The 25,064-nt window shown below is 36.8% G+C and overlaps 1 non-coding gene and 1 pseudogene across 1 annotated transcript; both read left to right on the forward strand.

Moving 5' to 3' along the window:
- The window catches only part of LOC132512642 (uncharacterized), a 108,622-nt pseudogene extending 84,321 nt beyond the window's left edge, over nt 1–24,301 (forward strand).
- LOC132512830 (small nucleolar RNA SNORD22) lies at nt 8,293–8,414 on the forward strand. The gene has a single exon (XR_009538351.1). It is a non-coding gene; the product is annotated as a small nucleolar RNA SNORD22 (small nucleolar RNA).
- Nucleotides 24,302–25,064: the final 763 nt, after the last annotated feature.

Genomic DNA, 25,064 nt, shown 5'->3' on the forward strand with positions numbered 1-25,064 from the left:
CTCTAGCCAGCAAGGATCTCATTCAGATTCTATGGAGAAATTAAAACCTTTACAGACAAGCAAAAGCTAAGAGATTTCAGCACCACCAAACCAGCTTTACAACAAATGCTAAAGGAACTTCTCTAGGCAGGAAACACAAGAGAAGGAAAAGACCTACAAAAACAAACCCAAAACAATTAAGAATATGGTAATAGGAACATACATATTGATAATTACCTTAAATGTAAATGGATTAAAAACTCCAACCAAAAGACACAGACTGGCTGAATGGATACAAAAACAAGACCCATATATATGTTGTCTACAAGAGATCCACTTCAGACCTAGCAACACATACAAACTGAAAGTGAGATGATGGAAAAAGATATTCCATGCAAACAGAAATCAAGAGAAAGCTGGAGTAGCAATTCTCATATCAGACAAAATAGACTTTAAAATAAAGACTATTAGAAAAGACACAGACGGACACTACATAATGATCAAGGGATCAAGCCAAGAACACCTCAATACATAAGGCAAATGCTCACAGCCATAGAACGGGAATACGACAGTAACAGTCATAGTAGGGGACTTGAACACCCAACTTCCACCAATGGACAGATCAACAAAACCGAAAAAAATAAGGAAACATAAGCTTTAAATGACACATTAAACAACATGGATTTAATTGATAATTATATGTTATTCCATCCAAAAACAACAGAAAACACTTTCTTCTCAAGTGCTCATGGAACATTCTCCAGGATAAATCATATCTTGGGTCACAAATCACGTCTTGGTAAATTTAAGAAAATTGAAATTGTATCAAATATCTTTTCTGACCACAGTACTATGAGACTAGATATCAATTACAGGGAAAAAAAACTGTTAAAAATATAACCACATGGAGGTTAAACAATACACTACTAAATAACCAAGACATCCCTGCAGAAATCAAAGAGGAAATAAAAAACTACCTGGAAACAAATGACAATGAAAACACGATGACCCAAAACCTATGGGTTGCAGCAAAAGCAGTTCTAAGAGGGAAGTTTATAGCAATACACCTACCTGAAGAAACAAGAAAGATCTGAAATAAACAACCTAACCTTACACCTAAAGCAATTAGAGAAAGAAGAACGAAAACCCCCAAAGTTAGCAGAAGGAAAGAAATCATAAATATCAGATCAAAAATAAATGAAACAGGAATGAAGGAAACGATAGCAAAGATCATTAAAACTAAAAGCTGGTTCTTTGAGAAGATAAACAAAATTGATAAACCATTAGCCAGACTCATCAAGAAAAAAAGGGAGAACACTCAACGAATTAGAAATGAAAAAGGAGAAGTAACAACTGACACTGCAGAAATACAAAAGATCATGAGAGATTACTACAAGCAACTCTATGCCAATAAAATGGACAACCTGGAAGAAATGGACAAATTCTTAGAAATGCACAACCTGCGAAGACTGAATCTGGAAGATATAGAAAATATGAACAGACCAATCACAAGCACTGAAATTGAAACTGTGATTAAAAATCTTCCAGGAAACAAAAGCCCAGGACCAGATGGCTTCACAGGCGAATTCCATCAAACATTTAGAGAAGAGCTAACACCTATCTTTCTCAAACTCTTCCAAAATATAGCAGAGGGAGGATCACTCCCAAACTCATTCTACGAGGCCACCATCACCTGATACCAAACGCAGACAAGATGTCACAAAAAAAGAAAACTACAGGCCAATATCACTGATGAACACAGATGCAAAATTGCTCAACAAAATACTTGCAAAGAGAATCCAACAGCACATTTAAAGGATCATACACCATGATCAAGTGTGGTTTATCCCAGGAATGAAAGGATTGTTCAATATATGCAAATCAATCAATGTGATACACCATATTAACAAATTGAAGGATAAAAACCATATGATCATCTCAATAGATGCAGAGAAATCTTTTGATAAAATTCAACACCAATTTATGATAAAAACCCTCCAGAAAGTAGGCATAGAGGGAACTTTCCTCAACATAATAAAGGCCATATATGACAAACCCACAGCCAGCATCATCCTCAATAGTGAAAAACTGAAACCATTTCCACTAAGATCAGGAACAAGACAAGGTTGCCCATGGTCACCACTATTATTCAACATAGTTTTGGTAGCTTAAGCCACAGCAATCAGAGAAGAAAAAGAAATAAAAGGAATCCTAATCGGAAAGAAGAAATAAAGCTGTCACTGTTTGCAGATGACATGATACTCTACATAGAGAATCCTAAAGATGCTACCAGAAAACTACTAGAGCCAATCAATAAATTTGGTAAAGTAGCAGGATACAAAATTAATGCACAGAAATCTCTTGCATTCCTATACACTAATGATGAAAGATCTGAAAGAGAAATTAAGGGAACACTCCCATATACCACTGCAACAAAAAGAATAAAATACCTAGGAATAAACCTACCTAAGGAGACAAAAGACTTGCATGCAGAAAAGTATGACACTGATGAAAGAAATTAAAGATGATACAAACAGATGGAGAGATATACCATGTTCGTGGACTGGAAGAATCAACATTGCAAAAATGACTCTACTACCTAAAGCAATCTACTGATTCAATGCAATTCCTATCAAACTACCACAGGCATTTTTCACAGAACTAGAACAAAAAATTTCACAATTTGTATGGAAACACGAAAAACCCCTAATAGCCAAAGCGAACTTGAGAAAGAAAAACGGAGCTGGAGGAATCAGGCTCCCAGACTTCAGACTATACTACAAAGCTACAGCAATCAAGACACTATGGTACTGGCACAGAAACAGAAATATAGATCAATGGAACAGGATAGAAAGCCCAGAGATAAACCCATGCACTTATGGTCACCTTATCTTTGATAAAGGAGGCAAAAATATACAATGGTGAAAAGACAGCTTCTTCAATAAGTGGTGCTGGGAAAGCTGGACAGCTACATGTAAAATAATGAAATTAGAACACTCTCTAACACCATGCACAAAAATAAACTCAAAATGGATTAACGACCTAAATGTAAGGCCAGACACTCTAAAACTCTTAGAGGAAAACATAGGCAGAACCCTTTATGACATAAATCACAGCAAGATACTTTTTGACCCACCTCCTAGAGAAATGGAAATTAAATCAAAAAAACAAATGGGACCTAATGAAACTTAAAATGTTTTGCACAGCAAAGGAAAACATAAACTAGACAAAAAGACAACCCTCAGAATGGGAGAAAATATTTGCAAATGAAGCAACTGACAAAGGATTAAACTCCAAAATTTACAAGCAGCTCATGCAGCTCAATATCAAAAAAACAAACAACCCAATCCATAAATGGGCAGAACACCTAAATAGACATTTCTCCAAAGAACATATACAGATTGCCAACAAACACATGAAAGGATGCTCAACATCACTAATCATTAGAGAAATGCAAATCAAGACTACAATGAGGTATCACCTCACACCAGTCAGAATGGCCATCATCAAAAATCTACAAACAATAAATGCTGGAGAGTGTGTGGAGAATAGGGAACCCTCTTGCACTGTTTGTGGGAATGTAAATTGATACAGCCACTATGGAGAACATTGTGGAGGTTCCTTAAAAAACTAAAAATAGAACTACCATACGACCCAGCAGTCCCATTACTGGACAAATACCCTGAGAAAACCACAACTCAAAAAGTCATGTACCACAATGTTCATTGCAGCACTATTTACAGTAGCCAGGACATGGAAGCAACCTAAGTGTCCTTCAACAGATGAATGGATAAAGAAGATATGGCACATATATACAATGGAATATTACTCAGCCAACAAAAGAAATGAAATTGAGTTATTTGTAGTGAGGTGGATGGATCTAGAATCTGTCATACAGAGTGAAGTAAGTCAGAAAGAGAAAAACAAATACCGTATGCTAACGCATATATATGGAATCTAAAAAAGCAAAAATGGTTCTGAAGAATCTTGGGGCAGGACAGGAATAAAGAAGCAGACATAGAGAATGGACTTGAGGACATGGGGAGGGGAAAGCATAAGTTGGGACGAAGTGAGAGAGTGGCATGGACATACATACACTACCAAATGTAAAACAGATAGCTAGTGGGAAGCAGCTGCCTAGCACAGGGAGATCAGCTTGGTGATTTGTGACCACCTAGAGAGGTGGGATAGGGATGTGGGCGGGAGACGCAGGAGGGAGGGGATATGGGGATATAAATAAATAATAAAGGTGATTCACTTTGTTATACAGCAGAAACTAACAGAACATTGTAAAGCAATTATACTCAACTAAAGATGTTAAAAAAATTAAATAAAATAGAGGGTTAACGGAAATAAATAAATCCACACATACAAAAATAAATGATAAAATTTTAATATGAATAGAATGAGTGGCATATATTTACTATGTGTAGTGGTTATTTTTGGTTTAAGGGATGGTAGACAGAGGAAATAAGGCTTTATTTTATATTTTACTCTTTAGTGTCCTATGAATTTTTGAAAGATGATTAATGATTTTAATGCCTTACAAATTTTCACAGCAGTTTGATTTTGATTGATCTGTGTATCCACTTTAATCTTTTCTATATATAACTTGATAATTACAGGTTATAAAAAATATAGCCTCACCTATAAAATTTCCTAGTGGAATTTATTTCTTAACATTTTCTTTGAGTACCTAAGAGATTATTGTAAATTATACATGCCTGTGTATTTAGATAAAGAAACCATTTTATTATCTTTGTCAAATAAGTTTGCCTGTATAATCCTTTCCTCTATTAAATGCTTTCAAGTTGAATTCTATTTAATCTAAAAATATATCTGTATCTGCTTTCTTTATTATTTTATTTATTGGCTATTTTACCACATGAATTCTAATGTCATTTACTGTTTTTTTGTTGTTCTGTTTCTCACTGACAGCTAGATTTCCTTACCTAGTTTTAGAATCTGTGTCTTCTAACTGGAGAAGTTAGTCCATTTAAATTCACTATTATAACTGATATTTTAACTTCCTTACTATAATTTTCTATTGTTTATTTCTTTAATGGTCTATGTCTTTTTTCTCTATTGTGGCTGTTTGTTGTTCTTGTATGCTATTCATTCTCATTTTAGTTCAATAAAATTCTTACTTAAATAAAGTCTAACAGTGCCAAGGAGTAAACAAGTTCTGATTATTTTTATCCTTTATTTGAAGCAAGAAAAGTGTTTAACCTTAGTCCATCAATAATCTTCAGCCTTTCCCATTATACTCTTATAAATGTAATCCAGTTTTATGGAATTAATTTAATATTAAAAAATTTAATATTACTCATTTTCCAAAAATGATAGTTTACCTTCTGTATTTTATTTTTAAATCATAATCATATCAGGCATTGTACGTTTCTCCTTTATTACTATGAAATTCCCTTCTTGAGTCCTGGGTATTGATTAATTTCTTAAAGACTAATGTTTGTCCCATTGGTAAAACCTGTCTCATTGATAAAAATCCCCTACAGAAAAAGACCAAAGAAGTAACTATACCTTCTATTGTTTTCCACCCCAGAAAGCATAATAGGAGTGAAAATTATTTTAGTAATGACAGAATAGTTATAGGTTACTTTCTTTTTGAACCTTGGACATTACATATACTCTGCTATATATAATTATGGTGTTTTTCATTAATTCTGTCTAAAATTTGGTGAACACTTTTTTTTTTGCAGTATGTGGGCCTCTCACTGCTGTGGCCTCTCCCGTTGCGGAGCACAGACTCCAGACGCACAGGCTCAGCGGCCATGGCTCACAGGCCCAGCCACTCCGCGGCATGTGGGATCCTCCCGGACCGGGGCACGAACCCACGTCCCCTGCAACGGCAGGCGGACTCTCAACCACTGCGCCACCAGGGAAGCCCGGTGAACACTTTTGATTAACTACATCTTTGTTCTCTATTTTCTTTCTTCCCTCTCTTTCTTCTCTCTCTCTTTTCTGTCCTTTATCCCATCCCCATCACCTCTATCCTTCCTCTCTGAGATTTCTCTATGTATTTCCTCTATATTTTGAATTTCTGATATTGGTTCTTTATAAGAAACCAAAGAAAAATTTGTTTTTCTCCATCCAATAATAGTTCTGTATGACCCCTAAATAAATGCATTTTTTTCTAATTCAGTTTATGTTTCCTGTCATCTCTAAGTTAATATTTGCCTCTATGTCACCCTTTTATTTTGGCTCTCAGCTATTATTTCATAGAAACCACTCCTATATGCATCTTTTTCTTAAGAAACCAGGCAGATATTATTATATGTTTTTCTGATTCTATTACAAGGTCACTTTAAAAGTTGTGCTCTTTTGGGGTGCCCGGCTAGCTCAGTCGGTAGAGCATGAGACTCTTAAAAGTTGTGCTCTTTTGACTCCATCCAGTACCAGCATTTGGTGCATATTTAAGGTGGTTGAAAGCCCTTGTTGCGAAGCCGGCTACTTCCTCCTTCTTAGAACAAAACCTCAAAGTCATTTGGATGGGACTACACCTTACTTTAAATCTGACACTTAACAGGCTTCTGTGTCACACAGGTGCTCTGGATGAATTTTTGTATTTTCCTGCTCTGTCGGCTTATCTTACTTAACTAGGGAGTTAAGAGTTTTTCTTTCAATACATTACACATCAGTATTAAAAACCACACACACATCCCAAAATACTCATTTCCCAACTACGTTCCTTGTGTGCTGTTCCCCTGCTTGAATTTCAGGCACTGAAAATAAAATTTCAGGCGTTGAAAGAAATAGAAATATTTCTTTCTATGTTTCTTATCTACAATTAAGACTTTGTTCAGTCAGCATTATATGTGGATGATAGTAGCAACTTTTCTTGTCAATAAAGTGAATTTTTCTTAAAATTAAATTTAGAAGATGGGAATTAATAAAACAGAAAATTTCCGAACATGGGTGTTTAATTCAAGAATGTGTTCCTCACTCCCTTTTTATCAGTTAAAAAGAAATATAATCTATAGGCTTTGCTAACCTCTTCAGAAAGGCACTGTGGTATAGGAAAGGACACAAAATTTAGAATCAAGGAGACTTGGAGTCTAGACTTGGTTCTGCATATATTTGCTATATGAATCTGGGTCAGTATCTGACTTTGATGATCTTCAGTTTATTCACTGTCACTCACATTGAACTATGAATTTTTATACTAGAAAATCATGTAAGTACTTAGTAGAGTACTTAACAGTCAATTAATCTTAGCTCTTATTAGCTGACACTAGTTATGCAATATTGTGCATCTTTGTATATATTTTAATGGAACATTTGAAGAACACTTGATATGTATGCCTAGTGGATCACCATTTTAAGAGAGCAGTTAGGAGTCATGCACATGACATGCTTTATTTTGATGTCATAATGCTTCATGGTGGTCAAGTGAAATGATTTCACTAGAGGTCAAATCAATTCAGTCAAGTATGAGTTAATGAGTTGCGTTTTCTCCTTAAAGTAGGGAGTAAATAAATGTGATATACTTCTAACAATCTTATATGAGGATTCACTTTCATAAACAAGTATTTACATTGAAATCATGATTAAGTTTTAATTCTGAATTAACAGGAGGAAATAAATATAGAGAATCCAGAAAATACAAATATGTGTTATACTCCACACCTCCAGTGTTTTGAATTGTGAGTGTATATGTGTGTATGTGGGTGTGTATGTTGTTATAAATATGTGGGTGAGAAACATCTAGTCTGTTTAGTTGGGGAAACCTGAGAAAGAGTTATACAAATGTTTAGGTTTTTGAAAATAAGGAATATTAAGAGGCATTAATTAAAATATACATTATTTATCAAGAGAAAAACAACAGTAAATGCTCCAACTCAAATATAGCTCCACATGCTTCAAGTCTTTGTGGATACATTTAATGTGAAAATAAAGATGTGAAATCATGTTCTGTACATATTATATTTGTAGAGATTTTATTTTTGCAATTGGGTAAATCAGTCATGATTATTATAGGCTTCTGTTATATCTGGAGTTGACATAAGACTGGATTGTAAGGGAGTTAGTTTCTTCCAAGGCTTATGGTTGAAATCCCAGTAGCTATCACCAGATATCATACTGTGCTGTTTCAGATTGTTAATGAAGAAACCATGTGGGTCACATCAGTGATAAATGTGAAGTATAGTAACTATTCAATTAACTTATTTTTTACTGAAAATTAACTCTTTATTAAAATGACTTTAGTGTGCATATACATGTATGTGTGTGCATATATACACATGTGCATAGTAACATATACTAGCTTATAACTAAATGCTAAGAACGTATGTTAAAACCCAGTGAAGAAACAGTCACACATCTTACCTCCCATCCTAGTCCCAGAGCATTGGGTGAACCCACTGGGGCTGGCTGGAGGAGGGGAGGCAAGTTTGTTTCAGAGGAACTGTCTGAGAGAGAGCAAGGACCTCCAAACACAGGAAAGGAAGAAAGAATCACTTTGTGAAAAATCAGTTATGTATCCTTGTCCAGGTCTGGAGAAAGAACAAGGCGCATATAATGGAATGCAGCTCTTAGAGGATGTTTTGTCAAAAAGAGGATTTTCAAGTCATTCCTTGTAAAACTTACCTGTTCAAATTAGCATACAATCATTTCAGCCTTTCTAAATATAGTTTTATTTTAACTTTCAAAAAAAAGAAAAAGAACATACTGAAGGAGTATGGTGTAGTATTAGTGTATCTCTCCTCCCCAAGTACCTACAAGAGTACATTTTCCTAGTTTATCTCACAATTTTATGATATCCAGTTACGTGTGATACTATTCCAGTTTAATTTGGATATATTTTCATAAAATAAGTTTTTGAATGTTTGAACCTATCTATACCGTATGAAAATTAATGCCGAATACTCATTTGCTTTGTCACACACAATAACTGAATTTTCAAGAAATTTTTCACTTTTGCTTTAAAAAATACTAAAATCAAGAGTTGGTTGTTAATGTAAGTATCATCTTTATATCTCCTAATGAAATTAACAACACAAATTGTTCTAAAAATGATTATAAAACCACTCTACTGGTGTAAATTGTATAAAGGAGAAGAGCTTCAGGTTAGAGGAATAATGATTTGTGAGTAACATTGTGAGAAAGACGAAAGTAGTAATAAAATCCTAGAAGGAAAAGTCACAGGCACACAGGGGACGCTCTGCGCAAAGAGGGAGCCAGGTTGGTGTGGCTCTTAAAGATATTTCTCCATGGGGATTATTGATGATAATAACTCTCGGTTCTATATTGATTTCTGACATGTCTATCCCTTGAGTCCTGCAGCCAGGAAAGGAAATGGTTTACACTGTAATTGTCATGATGACACATATAAATTGAAAAACAGATTCTTATCAACCTCTGGGGGAAAATCCCTTTTTCACATGGTGATCATGAGTGTGCATTTCTTCTGTAACCTCAACTCTCACTCAGAGCCAAAGGAAGGAAATAAACAGTCCCAATATAGCACTCGGTGTGGACAGACATCAATAAGGCTACCTCACATCCAGCAATTTTGTTAGTACCCTACCTGAGAAAGACAAGTTTGTTTTCAAAATGCTAATTCCATAATCCAACTTTGGGCAGGAAATTAAACACAACTGGCCAAAGGAGCTGTGATCCAGAGAAAATCTCTGGAGAAGGTATGTATCACTAATCATGCCTTGGTATCCTTCTGTTAGTCAGTAAAAAGATTCGGTCCCAAATATACAATTTGTAGGAGATCCCTTAATAAGAAACATAAAAATTAAGTTACAGGGGCTTCCCTAGTGGCGCAGTGGTTGAGAGTCCGCCTGCCGATGCAGGGGACGAGGGTTCGTGCCCCGGTCCGGGAAGATCCCACATGCCGCGGAGCGGCTGGGCCCGTGAGCCATGGCCGTTGAGCCTGCGCGTCCGGAGCCTGTGCTCCACAACGGGAGAGGCCACGGCAGTGAGAGGCCCGCATACCGCAAAAAAAAAAAAAAAAAAAAAAAAAAATTAAATTGACACTAAGAGTGTCAATACTAAGTATATTAAATGAAGCCAAACATTTAACCCAATAAACAAATTGTGACTCTTTCACCATTCCATTGGTGCTTAGTAATGATTCAGAGGATATAATGATTTCAGCCAATGTTTGGTTAAGTTTGTTTTCCAGTTGCCTTTTTTTTTTCTTTTATGACAAAACAAGTAAATTGTTAAGTTCTGTTGTTCATAAAAGTCAAACTTAAAGCATAAGTTAGAAGAGACTATATATATATTATTTAAGCCCTCCAAATGGTCTGATGTGTCTACTTTTTGAATATAACTTGAGGCAAATACACAGAATCATTGTAAGAGTAAAAGTTCTAAATCAAAAGACTTTGTTCAGAAAAAAGACCCAGTGAAATTATGGAAAGAATAATTTCTGCAATCATGTATTTCAGTGTTCTCCATTAAGTAGCAATCTGAACAATGCTGTCTCAGAATGGTGACTGACCACTACCATCATAGGATAAAGAGGGGAAATACTACGAAGAAGAGTTTTCATTTGAGAACATTTTTTAGGGGTCTATAGCCTTTAGTAAGAATTTTAGTGTGAAATACAGTAGTACATAGTATATTTGCATACCTGTAAATGTAAAACTCTAGTGAAAATCATATTTATCCTGGAAGAAGCAGGTAGCGTTATCTTGTTTCAAAGACTTGCTCTCTGGCCATGTTAGTGACCAATAGCATCCAAGATGCTCATATTTTCATGTTTTTATTGATTATTAAAGTGGGTTTAAATACACTTGCAAAGTCATAAAGATTTGACTTCCTCTTTTATAAAAATAAATGAGTAAAGTGGTTCTTTCAAAATTTTATTCTTTTATTAAGCACCACCAGTGTGCTTCATAGGAAAACAGTATGCTCTGAAACAGGCCTAAAAATTGCAAAATCAAGGAAAACTTCAAAAAACATGACATGTTCAAGAAATACAGATAGCATAGTTGACTGGAATTTAGGGGTGTGGCAGAAAGCTTGAAAGTTGTGTTATCTATGCAAATTCTAGGGTCAACACTAGGATGAGACATAGCTTGATCAAACTGACATTTAATAATGGTGATTTCAATGGGAATGTGGGATGAAACAGGAGCTGGAGAAAGGGGATTAATGTCCAAGCTCTTTGATGTGAGACTCCTGATGGCTTCTCAGAAAATGTAACTAGAACATCGAAGAGTCTCCCAAGCATCTGTTGTCTGTTAGTGAATTTCCAGTGTTTACTTATAGGAGTTTAGTTTTCCCAAAGCACAAAGAGAATTTTTGGTTCTGGAGGATAAGAAGATGAAACATGTATCCACACACAGCCTGGCTAAGTCTAAGCCAAAATCTTGACACTATTAAACTTAAAATGGGTACCACAGAAATTAATATATAGATAGGACTATTTTAGAGGACACTTATTTTACTGAAATGATAGAATAGGTAGAATAATGGCTCCCGAAAGATGTCAATGTCCTAATTCTAGCAACCTGTGAATACGTTATTTTACGTGGCAAGGGGGGATTAAGTTTGCAGATGGAATAAATTTGTGAATAACTTGACCTTAAGAGGTGGAAATTACTCTGGATCATCTGAGTGGACCTAATGTAATCATAAGGTCCCTTTAAATGTGGAAGACGGAGGAGGAAGAGTGAGATTAAGAGTACTGTGGTATGAGAAAGACATGACTGGCCACTGCTTCCTTTGAAGATGGAAAGGATCCACAAGGCAAGGAATGAGGCCACAGCCTCTAGAAGCTGGAAAAGGCAGAAGGAAATAAATTCTCCTCCAGAGCCTCCAGATGGAATGCAGCCCGGCTGACATCTTGATTTTAGCCCAGTGAAACCCATTTTGCATTGCTGACCTCCCGAAATGTAAGCTAATAAAGCTGTGTTAAGTCACTAAGTTTGGGGTAATATGTTACAGCAGCAATAGAAAATTAATAAACATGTTTTGACTTATCCAGATGCACTAAGCACATTCGTGTGTCCTTGTGCTAAGGCGATGAATGATCCAACAAACATCCAATAGGGGACTTTTGTTTGTTTGTTTTACCCTCATTTCTCCCATGACCCATCCTCTAATAATAATCTCTCCTTCTACAAACATAGAAAACCCTGTAACTACAGTCTTTGTACTGTACTGCTATGTATTTATGACATATGAATATTTACAGTGTTGTCTAAGAAAAATTCTAAAGAAAAAATGACAGAACAGTATGTGTGGAAAGTAGACTTATAATGAATCTTCCAGGATATTACTTACAGTTACCTCAAGAAAATATTTTTTAAAAACACTTACATTCACTCTGAAGAAAAGAAAAATGTTTTCATCATTGCTACTAGAACCCAGCTGATTCACGGACTTACAGAGGTGTGGAAAAGGAAACAGTTTTCCCTCCACTTGAGGTAATATACAGAAATGCAGTGCACGCATACGCACACGCTGGACTGGTCTGTAATGTCCTCGTGCCTGCGAGGTTCCTGCAGGTTAATTCCTACTATGGTGGGAACTTGACCAGATTTGCACTGACATGCAAGGCTCTGCCTAGAAAAATGCCTCCTGTAGAGAAGCGCCTTCACGTTGCTCTTGCTTGGGACAGAACATTATATCGCATATACACAGTTATATCGTAGTTACCTTTGGAGACGCTTGTTTTAGGCAGAAAACGTTCTCGATTTCTATCATTACAACTTTTAACTTCAAAAACAAATTCTCCACCCTACCAAACCCAGACACAGTAAAACAATAAGGATGGTATCATATTTTTAAAAAGAAATGGAATACATGATGAATCACAAAAAAAGACTGAAACACTCATGAAATTCAGAGAGCCAGCTCTGGGACTTCTTAGATGCGATATTTGATGATAATAACTATAATTAATCTTGCATAAAATGTTGCCTAACCCTGTAATACAGAAAAGTTATTTTTTTTAAATCAGCTAATAGCTTATTCTGAAGTGAAAAGAAGGTATTTGTCAACTAGATCAAGAGGAGTAAGAAAATTGGAAATAAAAAGCATAGACAAAGAATGTACACAGAATGAAGTCAGTACATTTTCAGCATGTTGCAACCCATGTGAAAGCAACTAGCAAACGAGTTTTATTTTGTTTCATTTTTAACTGGTGTCTGCCTAACAATATTCTTCTAATGTCAAAGTAGCAGGTAACTTGCTGTTTTATCTGCATAAACATATACATACATACCTACTGTAGCTTAAGTGCTCTATCAGAACTATTATTTACGTAATTTTAGGTTTGATGTTAAATTGTAAATGGAGAATGGTACTAATATATGCCATAATGTAAGACTAAGCTGTCTTTAAGAGAAGCATTAATAGCTACCTCCCTTTTTAAATAACAGAAGAGGCTTTCAGCTATGATGTAAGCCTGACAAACTATTTCAGATCTGCAACACTGCTATCAGGAAATTAGCACCTTTTAAATAAATAATAAACAGTCACTTGAAGCATTCATTATTAAATGGGACTTTTTGATTAATATTAAGAATAGTTAGTTACTGTTGAAGTATACCATACATATCTAGTAGTAAACTAATCACAAGTTTATAGCTTAATGCATTTTCAGTTTATGCACCCAGGTGACACTACACAGGTATATGGGTTAGGAAATGTTTTACATCGCATTTTAAAGCATTGATAGAGTTTTGGTTTTCTAAAAGGGGAAGAAGATGAAATTTACAAAATGTTAAATAAAATGCCTTTGCAATCTTGCACAAATTAGAAAGAAAGGATATTTATTTTGAATATCATGAAAATAAAGCAAAGAGCCAGAGAAACCAGTAAAGGTTTGCTCCGAGCAAGATCCGACCCACAAATCTTATTTATTTTTTTGACGGTTGTTACACTAGACATCAGAGAGTTGTTGATAGGGAACATAGTGGATCTACCATATTGAATTTGAAGAAGGAGTCAACATGTGTTTACAAAATGTGATATTTCTACAAAATTAGTCAAGGAAAGAGGATTAAAGAAAGGGTTCCACATGGCTAGAATTATTTGTGTGGGAGCACAGAAGGACCTGGATCGGGGCTACCTTTTACAAGGATCCCTGTAATTCTGTTGAGAATAGACTGTAACAGTCAAGTGCAGATACAGAGACACCTGTATCCCAGCCTTCTAGCCTCCCTCTCAAATTCTCTTGCTGGTTCTTTCTCTAATATATGAAGTGTCCTGGGCTCAAACTTTGCTCTTCCCTTCTCCTTCTACTCTCACCCACTTAGTGCCTTCATCCTATCCCATGGCATAAAATACCACCTATATCTTGTCAATTTCCAAATTCATATTTCCACCTGGGACTTCTCTCTCACATTCCAATCACATGTACACAACTGCCTCCTGTAACTCTCCAATCTGATCCTTAATAACAGGTCCAAAAGTGACTTTCCCATCTTTCTCCTAAAACCTATTAGTTTTACTGCCTTTTTAAAATTTTAATTGGTCACTGTTCTCTTTCTGTGGTTGCCAGGTCATGAGGGGTGAACTGAGAGTGCGGGGTACCTGTTGTGCTTGAGATAAACTGGAAAAAATTACACTTAGAGGATTCTAGAAGGATAGTGGGAGGGCATACATGTTGGAGGTACAGGGGTGGGAGGGTTCTTCACTCCTAATTATGAGCCTGGCAGGGGTGCCATGACTGTGCAGGTTCCCTCCTAAGCCTCTTCCACTGCTACCTCTAGGCTTGTGTAAACATTGAGCAGGAAAGTTTCCAGCTGTTATTCTTCATGATCCCCGGATCCAGGAAAGCAGCAACTCTTTTGTTCTTGAGGAAGCATCCAGAAAACTTGAGGAAGCCTTCTGAAAGGAGAGCTCATCCAAGGAAAACCAAATCTTGAGACACAGCCAATATCAGGACAACTCTACTATTCACCTAGTTGACCTTACTGTCCTAAAACTGACAACCAATCAGGGGAGTGTTGGTGTAGTAAAACACCAGACAGGCTCGCTGCAGTGTTGTGGCTTAGTTTATTCATACATGCAATGGTCATTCGTCATGGAAGACTTACAGACCTCTAACCGAACCTGTTGTTCTGAACTCCAAATTTGTGAAAACAAGCTAAATGCCGTCTTTAAGCTTAAATGAAGCTATTTACTCCATCTTCAAGTCAGATAAAACCCGTATAGGGACTATATTAAATAGGTGCAGCACTAAAAAATGTGGTTTTTTTTTCTTTCTGCTTACCTTCTAATATGATATCAATGAAAACAAAGAATGACAGAGTCTCGTAGGATTAAACATTTGAGGTTGTAAGTCCATCAGATTTTAAGGTTTCTGGAATTTTGATATATATTTCCAAAAGAGAATGAAAACTATTATGTCCAAGCTGTGCTATCAACATAGATGGTAATCCTGAATATATATCAAAGAGGTAATGCTATTGGCATAAGTGATAAACTCTGAGAAGATTCTGATCATATCATGTATCCCCAGTGGCTCTCATATATCCTGACCTTTAGTAGATGTTAAATGTGTTTTGACTTTTTTTTCCCCCTTGGGCTAGTCATTTATACCATCATTTTACAAACACAAAAGCCAGGGTGTTGTCAATGCAGCAGACAAGCAGCAAAGAGCATAGCCTATTTTACTACAGTCCCCAAATGCCAGCAAAGTTTACTTCTCCTTTGACAGCTTGAAAATTGCAATTTGGAACTAAAAGCTTATCCCTGCAATAAAGATTGGCTAGTGAAGTTTTACAAAGAAATGAGAATTTTGGCTGCTGGTTGTATTTGAATCTTGTTGGAAAGGAGGCTCTCACCAGAAAAGGTTGTGACCTTGATCTGTTAAGCAGGCTGTCCACTTAACCCAAAGGTCTATTCAAACAGTTCAATCAAATTGTTAGCTGTCACAAAGCCATCCAAATACATTAGAGTGGTTCTGTTAACAGCTGAAAGACGTTGTGTAAGCACCAACTATGTTTATTGAGTCCCAGTCGAGAAGCTGAAAATGGACCCCAGGTTAAAAAGGATAAGTTCTTAAATTGGTTTTTGAATGTACTGACTCCAAATATATGAACAGTGGTCCTTTAAGACAGTAATCTTCAATGTGGATCCGCAACATTAGAATTAACTTGAAAACTTGTTAGAAATGCAAATTCTTGAGCCCTAACCAGGCAAGACTGAATTAAAAAACCCTAGAGGGCACACCTAGCATTCCTTCCAGGTGATGCTGCTTCCAACTATAGCATAAAAAACACTTTTCTAGGAGTCGTTTTTAATGAGGCATTATGAACTTATTTTAACACTGAAAACAATTTTTTTTTTTTTTTTGGCCGTGCAGCATGCGGGATCTTAGTTCCCTGACCAGGGGTAGAAACCGTGCCCCCTGCAGTGGAAGCACAGACTCTTAACCACTGGACCACCAGGGAAGTAATACGTTTTGAGAAGTGGCTTAATCATGATTATCGAGTAGCTGGCAAATTTCTAGAAATTACTTTTTAAAATAATTACTGAAATATGAAGCTGAATACTAATGAATTGAATGTAGTATTAATATCGATTGTTTGGGTCACTAATATCATTATGGAAAGGAAGAAGAGGTGAAGTATAAAGAGGTAATTATAATATTGTTATGAATAACAACAGAAAAAAACATGGGGGGGTTACTATCATCTTCAGAAATTGTTTTTTCTCTCAAAAGACAAGAGAAAAATATATTACAAATCTATTTGTCCAGTAACTACATAGACTTAACCTCAGTGATCTACTTCAAATAGTTAGATAAAATTTTTTAAATGTATTATAAAATGTGTATTATTGGTTCAACATAGAAAATAATCACTTTCAGATTCAGAACCCACTCAGGCTGGGTCACTCACAAGTTCCTTTTCTCTATCACCAAGGAAAGGAGTCTTATTGTTGGAACCAGAGACATAAGGGATGAGCTTCTGGTCTTCCACTTACTATGTGTGTGATCCTCAAACTCTGTCCTTGAAATGCTCATTTAATTTCCTCACCTAAACATTATCACCACCACCTTCCTAGCATCTTTCCCCTCATTCCATAGGAAAGTGTTGGCCCCAGTCTTGTTTCCTATATTCTCCAGGACATTGATGGTCATTACCTAAAACGTACCTATTTAAAAAACTTATGTTACTTACTTAGCATATTTTTTATGCTAAGTTTTTTTTTTAAACATTCAATTTAAGAGTGTCCCTTTGATACTTGCCCATCTATTTCAGGAAGTCTGCATTTCCTGTGAGTTTCCTTAGGCAGACAGTCAAAGCCCTCTGTTCCTCACTCCAATCTACTTCTGCCCTATGTTTTAGTCAGAATAATCTGCACTTTGTTCTTACACATCCTTCATCCTTTAAAATATCCTACTTCCGTACATCTTCTCGTGTAACTTCTTGGTTATAAATGTCTTCACTTTTACAATACCCTATAAAAATTTTATTCATTAAATTCTAATACAAATGCCACAAACTATAATCACAAATCATTCTCTTAAACTGCAATTTTCTTATTGCTAATTATGATGATACTGTGTGCACTGAAAAATGTGTGGTACTGAAGAATCCAGGCTTCTTTCTCCTCTCTCTTTGTAGGTATGTGATATATCTTATTTAATTAAATACAAAGGTGGATTTTTTTTTTAATGCTCTGTTGAAGTGCATGAGCAATCTTTTATCAGCACTGTAGGAAGAGAGAACTCATTTAAATAAACTGTGATCACAGAAAAAAATAAGTAAAAAAAGGAGGTACTCCAAAAAAAGTCATTCCATGATGTGCTTCAGAGAGAGCTGATTGCTTTTTACTCACTAAATCCCTCCAAGCTCCCAAAAAATGATTCAGAAGACTAATAATCCCTCAGTTGATCCCTTAACATCCATTTTCCTTTTTGGATCTTGATTTGTGGTATATGACTGGTATCAACGAGGCTACTGCAAATTGTCAAAGACCTTGCCTTTCAGCATTGCGCTAAATCTCCCTCATGCATGTATGGACTAGCTGCTTAATATTCATCTAAGTTCACTGTGATGAGCCAATGTATTTGCATCAGTCCAGTCTGTATTTCAAACCTTGTATTATGAGTTGTCTATCAAAAAGATAATGAAAAGTTTAATTTTGACTAAAATTAATACTACACACACAAAAAAGTTAGAAAAAAATATGGCATACAAGGAAAATTGTTTAAATGACTAACAAAATTACAACAATATGTAATATAACAGATTTGTGGACACAAAATTTTAATTAATGTCAGATTAAGGCAAACAATTTTTAATGTTTATTCAATTTTGGCTCACATTTAATCATTTGTATTTTTTTTCTATTTCTTAAAAAGCATACTGAATAGATTTGAAGATGGAATATTTTCTATTAATACAAAGATACCATGGTCCTTCCAGAATATATTCAAAATATATCTCAGGAGATTTAGGAGTATGCTCTTTCTTTCCCATGCTCAATTCACTAAAACTGAAAACGAACAAATAAAGAAATAAAATCAACCTTAAAAATGTAAGACAGACGACCGTATTTGTCCTTTATGGCTTTTGGCTAAGTATTCACTAAAAAAAAGTTTATGTACTATTTTAAGAAAATGATATTTAAAATATTTTAAGAGAATATAATTTCAAAATATTGAAAATAAAATTGATTACATTTATGAAATGTTAAATACACACTTTGATCACCTTAATTTATTAAATGAATAATTATTGACTACTGAGCTTATTCTGTTATCTTTTGTTTCCGATGCTGAGAAGAGCAAGGAAAATAAGTGAGTATGAAGAGCTCAAGGTTATATGCACAACCCCATACACCTAACTAGGCTTACTGAACAGACTGTTTTTATTACCACAGATAGTAGTAGGATTTGGGATTAGGATTGTTTGTATATTTTGTATGCTATTTTCCTCAATATATAGTCACAGTGAAATTTCAGAGGACAATGTTATGCATACAACTATGTAAACATTCAGAGAAAAGGACAATGTTCTATGTGTCTTCATATTGAGAAACCTCTACTATATCCAACGATTTATTTTACTAAAATTATAATCACCCTCCTATATTCAACCGTAATGGATTTTTACTAAAATCAGTAAAATAATGAGGCATGAGAAAATTCGCTTAAAGTACTTAAAGTGAGATAAATTAATTTTAGATATGTAACATAAAGGTGTAATTCAGTCATTTTTGCATGAAAATCTGACTATTTCAGTAGTACCTGTATGCTTATGCAATCCTGGACTCTTTAAATTCTTCAGTTACTTTACAACTAATTTTAGAATTAACACATATAAAAATAGTATACAGCAAATATATATATATATATATATATATAAAGCTTATTTGGCAATTTTTACATTCTCTCACTCTGTGTGTGTGTGTGTGTGTGTGTGTGTGTGTGTGTGTGTGTGTTCATTCTGTCTTTTATTATTATTGTATATGAAAGGAATAACTCATGAAAGAAGGAAAATAAATATTACCTGTGGTTGCCCTGGAGATCAAAATTAACATCTTAACTTATAGCAATCTATCAATACTTCAGTTAATACCAACTTAATTTCAATAGTATACAAGAAAATTTGTTTCTATATATCTTGGTTCTATTCCCTCTCCATTGTGGTTTTTTGTATTTTTTTTTCCACACAAATTACATCTTTATACATTATATGCCCACCAATACAGATATATAAGTGTTGCTTTATGAATTTGTCTTTTGAATCACATGAGTTAAAAAGAGATTTACCAAATCATTTATAGGGTCTTATATTTACCTATGTAGTTGTTTTAATTAGTGTTCCTTTTTTTCCACAAAGATCTGAGTTACTAGCCAGTGTCCTTCTCTAGTAGTACTCCCTTCAGAGCTTCTTGTGGAGCAGCTCTGCTTGCAATGAATTCTCTCGGTTTTTCTTCATTCAGGAATGTGGTAGTTTTGCCAGGTATAGAATTTTTGGATGACTTTTAATTTCTTTCATACATTGGTTATGATATGCCTCTGACTCTGGCCTCCCTGGATTCTAAAGATGTAAGTTATGAATCACTATACTCTTGCTGCTTTTGAAAATTTCTCTTTGGCTTTGGCTTTTGATAATTTGATTACTGCATGTCATGAAGGTTAATTTTATGTGTCAACATGACTGGACCACAGGATGCCACATGTTTGGCTAAACACTATTTCTGGATGTGTCTGTGTGAGGTTTTCTGTATGAGATTAACATGTTATCAGTAGACTGAGCAAAGCATGTTGTCCTCCCCAATGTAGGTGGGCTTCATCCAATCTGTTTTAGGCCTGAATAGAATAAAAGGCTGAATAAGAAAGACTGGGATGCTAACATCCATCTGACTGTCTTCAAGTTGGGGCATCAGTCTTCTGACTTAGACTCTGCCTGGAACTTACATCACAGACTCTCCTGGTTCTCAGACCTTTGGACTCAGTGGAGCTACACAATAGTCTCTCCTGGGTCTCCTGCTTGCTAACTAACTACAGATCTTAGACTTATCAGACTCCATGGTTGCATGCACCAATTCTTTACAGTAAATCTCTGTCTCTATCTGTCTCTCTCTGTCTCTCTCTCTGTCTCTTTCTTTCTGGTTCTGTTCTCTGGAAAACCCAGACTAATACAGATAAATTTTGGTATCACAAAGAGTTCTGGAGAAACAGAATTTTAGGTGTGAGTTTTCTGAGTTGGCCCTCTAATCTGATTAGATTTAAATATGCTAATGACTCTATTTCCAGTGGTAAAGAGAGCACTGATAGAACATAACCCTGCAGTAGAGATATGTATAAAACCCCCATGGCATACCCCTAATCAACTACTTATATACATAGATAGATAGACAGATAGACTTTATTTACAGTTATAACCTCCCTGTTAATAAGGTGTATGTTAATGCTCTGTGCCAATAATACCACGCCTGCCCATTGGAGCGGGGTGACTGTCTATATACTTTGGAACATTTTTGGAAATGTAATGAATATCATCGGGTTGTCTGGCTGCTACTACTGTTGCTGGACAAAATGGTAACGGAGAAGGATGAGCTCAGGGATTCAAATTCCCAGCGCAAGTGCTGAAAGCTTCTGTGTCTGTGCTGCAGGAGACCTTGATCTCCTGTAGCCTCAGGGCTGAGACTGCTGAAAATCAAATTCAGAATTTTATCCTGGCTGAATTACAATGCAGGTTGAACTCCCAGCCTTGTAGGATGACTACTGTTAAAGTGAGGGCACTGACTGGGAAAGAATAGGATCCTGTAAGTTGGTGGAATAGGGACGTGATGAAGCTGGGGATACTGAGACCCTAAATTCTAATGAGTCCTATTTGCCGGTGAAAGAGGCCCCCCCACGCCCAATGCAAGCAGCCTCTGCAACCCTGGAAGATGTGACCTCCTCATCCTCAGCAGCAGAAGCCTCTCTACCCGTCTGAGAGGATTGCCTTGCATTGCGTGAGGAAATAAAGAAGGCCTTCCCTGAGGCAGCTGTCATGCAAGACAAGCCTGGTTGCCTTCAGGACTCATCCTCACTACCTCTCTTTGCTTGTAGACCTATAACTAGACTCAAATTCTAGCAAGCCCCTAAAGGGGAGGTACCAGGGATGACCCACTGGGGATGGGAGTACACTACACTCCAAAAAACTATTGGAGTTTTCTAATTTATACAGACAGATATCTGAGGAATATATGTGGAAATGGATACTAAGGGTATAGGTTAATGGTCCAAGGGACGTAAAGTTGGATCACGCTGCAGTTTCTGATATGGTCTTGCTAAGCAGAGATTCTGCATTTCATATCGTAGCTTGGGGAGTTACAGAGGGCTCTAACAGCTTGGTTGGCTGAAACATGGACCAATAAGTGGTCCACAGTGAATGTGCTGGAAATGTCGGACCTGCCTTGGTTTAATGTAGAGGAAGAGATTCAAAGGCTTAGGGATTTTAGAAAATTTTAGCATGTATCTGTCACTTAAGATATACTCATATACATCAGGGAGGGGCAGAAGACATACCTCTCACCAGTATTGTGAGAAATGAATTTGTGATGGGAACCCCAGTTTCCTTGAAGAGTGCTGTGATTGCTCTTCTCTGTAATTCAGACCTTAGAGTGGGAACTGCAGTCACTGAACCGGGAAACCTACATGCAGTAGGAGAAATTGGAACCTGGGGTGGCAGGAGTCAAGTGGCAGCACACAACAGCCAAAGGCAAGGGGGGCATGGTTACATAATGGGCAGCAGAGTCAAAGCGGCAATCAGAACGGTCTGACTCATGCAGACCTATGGCGTTGGCTAGTTGATTATAGTGTTCCTAGAGGTGAAATAATAAGAAGCCTACTAAACTCTTAAAAGAATTTAGCAAAAAAGTTCGAAATCAAGTGAGCAAAAAGGAGTAATTTGAATCATAAAAACAGTGAGTCACACTCCCTCAATCAGTATCCAGAAATGAGCCAGTTTATAGACCCAGACCCCTTGAATGAAGGGGAGGCTGGGGACCTTTAGGAGAAGACTCCTGTACACTGCCCAAAATGTATACTGTTAATCTATCAGCCTTCCCCACAAAGGGACCCATAACCTCTTACCAGAGTAACTGTGCACCGAGGAAAAAGAAGTAACCAGACCATGTGGGGACTGCTGGATCCTGGCTCGGAATGGATACTGGTTCCAAGAGACTCAGCACCACACTGTGCTCCACCAGAGAGGGGCTTATGGGGGTCAAGTGATGGATGGAGTTTTAGCTCAAGTCCATCTCACAGTGGAACCAGCTGCTCCACGAGCCCATCCTGTGGTTATTTTCCCAGTTCTGAAATGCATAATTAGAATGAATATACCCTGCACCTGACAGAATCCTACATTAATTCCCTGACTTGTAGAACGGGGGCTATTATGGTGGGAAGGAAAGTCCAAGTGGAATTTATTAGAACTGTCTCCACCTAGGAAACAGTAAACAACAAGAAACAGTGCATTCCTGAAGGGACTGCAGAAATTAGTACCACCAGCAAGGCCTTGAAGGATGCAGGTGTGGTGACTGTCACCACATCCCCGTTTAACTTTCTTATTGGGACTACTCAGAAACCGGATGGATCTTGGAGAATGACATGGGATTATCATAACCTTAACCAGACGGTGACCCCAGTTGCAGCAGCTGCACCAAATGTGGTTTCATTGCCTGAGAAAATTCAAACGTTCTCCGGTACCTGATATGAGGCTATTGATCTGGCAAATATATTTTGTCTCAATACCTATTAATAAAGACCCCCAGAAGCAGTTTACTGTCAGCCGGCAAGACCAGCCATACAACCTCACTGCCCTACCTGCTCCACTTCCTTCCCTCTCCCAGTCTGTACCTATGACCTCATGGGGAGTTCACTGTAATCGGCTGACACACGAAGGGGTGATTTAGGTTTGATTCACACATGGTTCTGAGTAATAGACAGGTGCCACCTGAAAGTGCAGCCTCAGCACTACAGATCCTTTCTACCGCAACCCTGAAGGACTGTGGCGGCGAGAAAGCTTCCCAGTGGGAAGAACAGGGGGTCCTTAACACGGCACCGTTCCCCAGGGTGATCAGCCGGCTCTCTGGTAGTAAGTTGACTACACTGGACCACTTCCACTGTGGAAGAGGCAGTGTTTTGTTCTTAATGGAACAGACACCACTGAATTACAAATTTGCCTTCCCTGAAGGCAATGCTTCTGCCAAAACTACCTGTGAACTTACAGACTGACTTTCTAACCATCATGCCATTCCACACAGCATTGCTTCTGATCAAGGAACTCACCTCACAGCAAAAGAAGTATATCAATGGGCCCGTGCTAATGGAATTCACTGGTCTTACCATGTTCCCCAGCGCCCTGAAGCAGCTGACTTGATAGAAGGTTGGAATGGCCTTTTGAAGACCGTTACAGTACCAGCTGGGTGGCAATACCTTGCAGGACCGGGGCAAGATTTTGCAGAAGGCTGCGTGTGCTTGGAATCAGCATCCCACATATGACGCTCTTGTTTCCATAGCCAGGATTCATGGGTCTCGGAATCCAGAGATTGAAATGGGAGTGACGCTACTCACTATCACCCCTAGTGACCCACTAGTAATATTTTTACTCCCTGTTCCCGTGACCTTATTATGCTTTGCTGGCCTTAAGGTCTTAGGTCCAAAGGAAGGACTGCTTCTACCAGGAGACGTAACTATAATTCCACTGAAGTGGAAGTTAAGGCTGCTGCCTGGCCACTTTAGATTCCTCATGCCTCTGACTCAATAGGCAAGGAAGGGAGTTCTTGTGATGGAGTGATTGATTCTGACTATCAATGGGATATTGATCTACTAAATTTTCACTGTTATCACTCTTACTTAGCTTTTAATATAATCTATTTTTAGTGCTTAAACTGAAACTGTCTAATATGACAACTACCAGGAAAATTCAAGAGAAATTATGACAAAAGTAATGCAAAAATAAATTTGCATCCTAAATTTCTGGTGTTGGGAAGACATTAACCAAATTAATGATTTTTGAACTGTGTAATAGCAAGGACATACTTTTATTTTAGGAAAACAATTAAGTTCACTAAGTTACAAGACTAAATCAATTACTTCAGGAAAAATATGACTGAAGTACTGTGTACAGAAATAAAAGCATGGCTATTGATGTTTTCATTGTTTCCAAACAGTCTCAAATATTCCATGATTCCAAATAAAATTATTTCTTTGGGCTTCTAATTATTTGAAAATGTACAGTTGATTCTCTTTACTTGCAAAAGTTATGTTCTATAACTTTGCTATGAACACTGAATTAGGAAATACTAAATTATTGCCCTTAGGGGAAATACAAAATTGGATTCCTATGAGCCTCTGTTCACATTTTCATGACCTGATCATCCTAACCTTGTTTTATGTGTGTTTTATTTAAAAACACCTTTTTATTCACATATAGACACATATAGACACTCATTAATGTCGAACTCGTGGCTAACACCACTCTTAATCATGCCTGAAAGAAGCTTATCTAACACACATATTTCCTCTATAAGGCACATCACAGCTGTCTTGCGCATAGGAATGTTAGATAGCAGTGAGAACCATGTTTGGGGAGCATTTTAATCAGTGAGACCACCACCACCAACAACAAAAATAAACAATGCAA

This window comes from Lagenorhynchus albirostris, chromosome 21 (genome assembly GCF_949774975.1).
Source record: "Lagenorhynchus albirostris chromosome 21, mLagAlb1.1, whole genome shotgun sequence".
Lineage (NCBI taxonomy): Eukaryota > Metazoa > Chordata > Mammalia > Artiodactyla > Delphinidae > Lagenorhynchus > Lagenorhynchus albirostris.